Raw genomic sequence first — 7503 nt, 5'->3', positions numbered from 1 at the left:
TTACTTTACTTTTTAATTTATACTTTGATATAACATAACAGGTCTTAAAATCCTACAAGCTTATGTGCATATCAGTGATGCGATTATATTTCGTAGGAATAAAGTTCTTAAATGCGTTTAAATTATTCGGTTGTATCTGAGATTTTAAGGATTCATTAGGCGGGAAACTGTCTGCAAATCAATTAATTTGAACATAATTGAATGCATAAAATATTTCTAATAAACCTACTGATTTCTCTCGAATATACTCTACTAAACAAATTATTTAGTATAAATAGTTTATTCTGTTTTAAACATGCTCAGTTGTACAGAAGCTAACCCATTATGACATGAATTATGATGTAGATGATTAAAAAACTAGTTATTGTTAACTTTAGTAAAGTTAAAGAATACTAGTCCTATAATTTTCTTCAAACTGGAAAAACACGAAGTTCAATAGTTAAACTACAACTGAGAATGTTTGCATTACATAAACGTACCTTGATTATGATTCAAAAAATGTTGAAAAAATGTTACAGGAAAACAGGCTGTCCCTTTCCATGTAAATAGGAACATTAGATAATTGAAAATGAGATTAAGATAAGCCGATATTCGAACCTTGTCATCAAGGTTAACAAATAGAATGTAAGAAATCGGAATGTTAAAAAGGTCTATTGTTAAATTCTATCATAAATAGCTTAATATGGTTTATATTGTAAAAAGAATTGATTGTTCATTCTTTTATAAAGCTGATTATTAAAAATGTAAGCTAAAAAGAATTAAGAATACAAATAAAAAATACATTGTAAAAAATAGGTTAGGTTAAAAATAGGTTAGGAGAGGATTCTTTATTGCAGAAGTGTGTTTGAGAAAAACGTGTTCATAGCCACGTGAATTGGTCACGTTTGGGAAACCCACTTCTGAGGTCATAGCAAAAGGGGGATTTTCAATATAGGAGCTAGAGTTAGTCAGATCAGGGTAGTTGGGGCAGAACAGTCGGCCGAGTCGGTCGGAGAGAGTTGATTGGCCAATAGTTCACATGGTCAGAAGAGGGTTCCCTTACAGGTGAAGGGGTAGAAATTTAACTATGTAGATCCCGAATTCGAATTCCTGACGTAATTATCATTCGAACGGTCCAATGAATAAAGAATCACCATCGATATTTTGTAACTGTTTGTCTTCGTGTCGTCATTCTACCAACTGAAAGGTAAATGTGTTTTGTCATCATTCAACACCCAAAAGGTAATGTGTTAATAATCGTGTAACCCTTCCAAGAATATGTATCACTTCTCCTCTCTATATGTATTATAAGAAATATAAGAACTGTGCATCTATCAACTTATCACCCTATCACCCTCAGTATACATATGAAGCCCCAAGCATCTCAGAACAGAACTGTATATGTATAAATGTATTCGCTCCCTCTTCCTCATCATTACTGTTATATGCGTCATATGTATTGTCCGTATATGTATGTTGCCGTCTCTCCTCAATATGAATCCTCGCAACACAACAAAAAAATGTTATTAACAACAAACGGAATCCTCCAATCTCTGAGACAATTGGCGGAATAATGAATATAAACAATGGACAGTTGCAATATGAAGGTATCAAACATCTAGTCAGATACTGAACTAATACGTACAAGGCGTGTTTGAATCAATCTCTTCTTTATTAATGGCGTTATATTCATTTATTTACTACTGGACGAATCAGTTCAACCACGCAATAAAATGTTAACCGAACTTTTTCGAGTACAGAATAACTAATATGTTTTAGTAAGTAATAATACAACTTTATTAGTGTTGTTTTTCCGGAAGATTTCGTAGAAAAAAGACGGGCATGGTTTTGACTTGGAAAGGTAAATATATTGAACCATCCAAGGATATACAGAGAGCAAGAGTCGTCGTACACAGAAGGCCAAGATAGCGTACTACACAGTTAACAGACCACGCAGAGAATCGTAACTCTCGGTCTATTTCTACAGTTAGGAAGCATTCATTATAAGTGCATGTGTGAATCCATGAAACAAGCACGCCCAAAAGTTTCTTTTCTGCTAAATCGTGTGTTCAGCGTAAGTTTGTGCCAGTGGACGGTGAATTTTCTTTAATCTTGACCATAGTTGTTTTGGTTAAAATTGGTCGCGATCAAACGTACTGAAAATTGGTCTGATCGATTTTTTAACTGCATATAATATGTTTTTAGTGGGATCTGAGTGAGGTTTTATTAGGTTTTGAAAGCATTTCTGTGTAGGTCATATACTATTTATGTAGACCCGGCCAAAACAAGAGTAAGTATTTCTTGACGGAGTCTCTTTTTAAAAATCTAATAAAAATCAAGTAATTATCCAATGGATACGATATTTAACCGATTATTATGTGAAATATGAACTCTATAAGGGTTCATATTTTACATGATATCAAGAAATAAATCCATAAATAACTGCGCATTTTGCTAAAAATACAGTAATTTCTATTTGAAATTTACTGTTACGTGATTTTTCCTGCCTACACTAAGTTGTTCGTATTTGCAAACAGTTATTATCTCCCCTTTTTTCTTTTTGCAGTTGACTTAGTTTAAAGACTTGGCGAATTTTGCATTTACCACACACTGTCGTCCAGAAACACTTGGTCTTGATGGCAAGACGACCAAGCGTGATACTAGATGCAGAAGTTATCTCCAACACATACAGCGCCTACCATTCCCAAAATGGTCACCTATCTGGTACTGGCGAGCCTCATCGTTGCTTAGCTCCGGGGGTTATGTAGGTACTAATATGTATCGCTTATGAACAACAAAATTAAATCCTTATAAAATTGATTCTTAACTTAATCGTCAGAGGAAACAGATTAAAAATACAGAATTAAATGACTACATGTATTCATGAGTCTTCGAAATTATCATTAAATTTTGGATGTTTTAATTGCGCCACGCGAAATCAATACAGGGGGATAAAAGGTGGACTTATTTGAAATTAAGATACCTATTTGAAATATTTTTGCATATTTTTTATAGCGAATGCCTACATCTTATTTAGACAAAAACTTAATTGATTCAAAAACCTTTTAAAATATATATAAATACGTTATCCATCAAAATGAAAATAGCGTCAAATAGTGTTTTACTTTTGAAAATTTTAAATCCTATTAAAAATAGTAGAAAACGTTTGATATTATTCTGCTTTTCATATGCAAAAAATCCGGTATTTAACTTTCTGAAAAAAATTTGCTCAAGAATCATGGATTTTAATAGATTTTAATTCGTTTAAAAAAACAACTTGTTTTTTCTACCATTTTTTGGCCGTGACTAATTTTATCACGTAACCGATAACGCAAATTTAACTTCTGCTATTTTTTTAGTAATATCATTAATTACGCATTGCATTCCAATTACATTTTGCAAAATAGCTATTTTTATATTTTCTAAATAAATGAAATGTTAGAATCTGATGAATCGAATCATGTTAATTCTACTTGCTACTTGACTTGATATTAATTGTTGTGTTGCTCTGACCGCTTTAATCTTTTTTATGTTTGCGTGTAAACAAAATTTCTTTTTTATGCAACTCTATATTTGTGAACCGTTTTATATTTTACTGACTCGATAATCCTCAACATATTTCCAATGCACGTTATTCTTTTTAGTATCTTATTTTATAGGCTATATGTAAGTTCAGTCTTCATTTTAAAAAGGATTTTGTACGTTTTCGGTTCCTTGAATTTCTTTGCTTAAATATTTTCTGATTTAAAATGTTGGCCAATAAATTCCATAGTTTAAAGATTTTCTGAAATGTATATCAAATATATTTAAAGATTTTTTGGAAAAAATATTTTTATAATCACGTTTAAATGTTCTGGTAAATATAATTCTCGAAAAAATTACACTTTGATTTTAGTGTTTTCCGTAAAAGAAAAACGATTTGTTGTGTTTATTCCATTTGTGTAAGTTTATAATTGATAGATTCGATGTACTTTCATGGTTTTGTTAAATATATTGACAATAACGTATTGGCATAAATTACCGCAATACTTTTCGCTAGAATTTTCTGTCTGACTCTATTATTGTTTGCGTCTATTTCGACAATGCGATATTTATTGACCATTTTGATTTCGAAATGAGATTTTTTTCCCAATAGAGTTCACAAAATCAGTATACTGATTTTATGAGTAATTCCTCGTGTTTCGTACTAGTCATTTTCGTTTTTATATTCGTATTTTTCTTTTTAAGAGGTTTCATTTCTATATAAGCACTTTACTTTGCTGACGTTAGTTATGCCCGATTCTTCTATATGTTAGAAGTCACTTCACATACATATACATCTGTAGCAACCCTCTTGAAATTTATGTAAAGTAAGATTAGGTTCGTTTTAGAGTGTTGCTAATACTATCCGACTAATCTCAGCACTTTTTGCCGATGTTTTACGGCATATCCACCCTTTTCGGGTTATTTAATGCCGAATCCAAAGATTTTGAAGAAAAATTCTTTAATAGAATATATTTGTTGTTTTCACGTCGGTTTCTATTGAACCCATAGTTGGGACCCTAACAGGTACTACCACTCCGGGTCAGAGTGGACCTGGGAGCAATGGTAATTAAAGGGTGGCTCCACACTCCCCAAAGCCCACAAGCTGGGGCCTCACCACTGGATATAGTTTAAGGTCATATCCAGGAACCCCATTGAGGAACTTTTACCCTCTGCAGGGGGAAGTCGGCGTATTCTAATGCTCCACCGACAGGGCCCCGATAATAGGCCTTATACAAAAAATAAGACATTTGCAAACATCAGGTGATACTGTTTTATGACTGATACGAACGTTAAATAATCTTTGTCGCTCAGGATATCTGTATTTTATGAAAGGAGATGAATTCCAAATGGGAGATTCTGAAAGTAACTTAACGGTTTCCGCAAACTCAAGATCCGTATGCTTTTTTAGTCTACAAAGCTAAGCTGTTCGGTAGTTCTTTGCTTTCGTAAAAGCAGACGAACAATTTTCACATCAGATTAACTTTCGCAATCGACATTGAAACTATCTTCATATCTCTTAAACAATGTGTCGAACGTTTCGTCTTGATCTGGACCGCAAGTAAACGTTTCCATCGTATTCCATATTGTGTTTTGCAAAAATGTTGTGTGATTGTCTGTTAGGTTAATTAGTTAATCTTTTGCGAAAAAAAAATCACGATTTTTTGGCACTTCTTTTTGATGCTGAATAAATCTTTTGTTTTGGCGAGGGGTTTCGGCTGATGTAACATTTGATGTTTTTATTGTTATTTTTATTTAATCGTTGCCGATATTTTTTTCAGTTTTCTCGTGCGTAACCATTTGTTGTTTTTGAATTTATTGATTCCTTTGTTCGGTTTTAGTCTATTGTGGCATAATTTGTTTTTGGAGTTCTTGTTTGTTTAGCACCTGTTGTTTCTGGATTTCTTGTTAATGAAACATCAATGAAATGATCTGTTTCATGTTGCCCACTTTTTATATTGTTTACTGATCTAAGAATGCCATTCGCTAACCTCAATAAAACCGCTGTAACACATACTGATTACAGTTTACCGCAGTACGTGAACAGTATTGGCGTTTATTTTTCTGAATGAAAAACTATTTTGCTAAGGGAAAACGTGCTTACCGGTTTATTCTCTTTTGTTTTATGTGGAGATATCTTTCCATTATAGTGCTTTGTACTTTTGTCTATATCCAAGTAAACGATATTTTCTCATTTCGGCATTAAACTTGTAGTAATTTTTGTAATCCCATAGCTTTGGTGGGTGATTACCGGTATATATGTACACTCCCTTGTGTTCTACAATAATTGAAAACTTTTGTTCGCGATCCTATTTTGATTTCTAGACGATTCGTCTTAAAGTTCTTGTGAGTATTCTGTTTGTTAAGTCGAGTGTCTATTGCCAAGTTGTAGAATACTGTGTATTTAAACTTCAACTTTCCCGTCGTTAATCCTTGAATCCTTGTTCGTCAAGATATTGTTGATATCCCATGTGTAAACTAGAATCTCTTGTCGCCAAGTTGTACTGCATATAACCTTTGAAGATTTGAATCCCTTCTCGCCAAGTTGTGCCCCCCCTAAAGATCACGAAAAGAAACACATTGACGTGAATATTAGTAAAAAATAAAATACCTTGAGACAAAACTCAATATACAACAGGCAACAGTCGTAGCAGATTTCGCCAAAAATTCGTATTACGAAGGTAACATACCACGTTCAGAATCTAACTTTTCGGTCTATTTCCTCAGTAAGGAATGTTCATATTTAGTCCATGGTTGAGTCCTACAAAAATTTGGTATATCTAAATGACACTGTCATTTATTAATTTCCAATAATTATGATATTTAGATCATTATAATCCTCGTGGATCAAACATGCAATAATAATATGTACATGAGATCGTTCAAGAATTATATGCATGAATATAATTGTTTCTAGGGGTTAAAACCGGATAGTTGTATATTTTCAGTAAGTTAATTGTTCCGTCTTCACAAGCTGTTGATAACTCGCTCACTTTTTTTTTTTAGATAAAACCTATATCACTTTATATTTTGAATTATATTATACTAGATTATTAGGTTTAACTCTGATAAAAATGCATACAACTATTATATTATGCACGCTTGTTATATTCATAATAGCAATACGAACTATAATTTGTAACAAGAAAAAATCATATAATCCTTGATAGTGTTAAGTCTAAAACTTTCATCATACTTTAATCTCAGTTATAAAAAAGTAATACATAATGGACGAATATTTCCCGACAGACATAAAAAATAAAGCAAAACCAGAGGTTAATCTTTAGTGTAATTGATCATGATAAATTAAAATATGATGACACTATATTACATTGGGTGATTAATTAATTGATGTACACTTAAACAACAAACAAAAAACAACGATTCACTTCATTCAAATACACATCCTTATGATCATAAATATTCTTACATATTATTTCTATTACTTACTTGAATAAGTAAATGTCATCTACATATATAAAAGCGAAAATGTATGTTTGTTTGTTTGTGTGTATGTGTGTATGTTTGTGTGTCTGCTAAAACTTTCGACACACGCGACAAAAATTCACAAACTCGGTATCATATCGAAGCCCCATCCTTCTCTTGAAAAATATAAATCTCCGTCGCTTTAGCGCAGTTTGTTAGCCTGTTTGTTCATTATTATTTATTATTACGTTTGGGGTGCGAATCGTGGTGTGAGATGTTTTTTTCTTTCGATTTTTTACATTTAAATATTGAACCCTGTATTATTTAAGCCATTTTTCACGTAACGTTCGTTTTCCTGTTTTTTTTTTTTTTACTTCGCTTATTCTTCACGTGTTCGTGTGCTTTACGTTAGATATTTTTTAGTTTTTTCGATGTTTTGATTACCCCCCCCCCCGCTTAATTAAAACGTTGTTTTCATTTATTACTTCGCTTATAACAATGCTTACATCGTCATCGTCGTCGTCGTCGTCGTCATCGTAACGCTCGACGACTTTCAAACATCTTTCACTAACTCAT

The sequence above is a fragment of the Euprymna scolopes genome, chromosome 5, assembly GCF_053919585.1.
Source record: "Euprymna scolopes isolate OS-2025 chromosome 5, ASM5391958v1, whole genome shotgun sequence".
Classification (NCBI taxonomy): domain Eukaryota; kingdom Metazoa; phylum Mollusca; class Cephalopoda; order Sepiida; family Sepiolidae; genus Euprymna; species Euprymna scolopes.
This window is presented reverse-complemented; position numbering follows the sequence as displayed.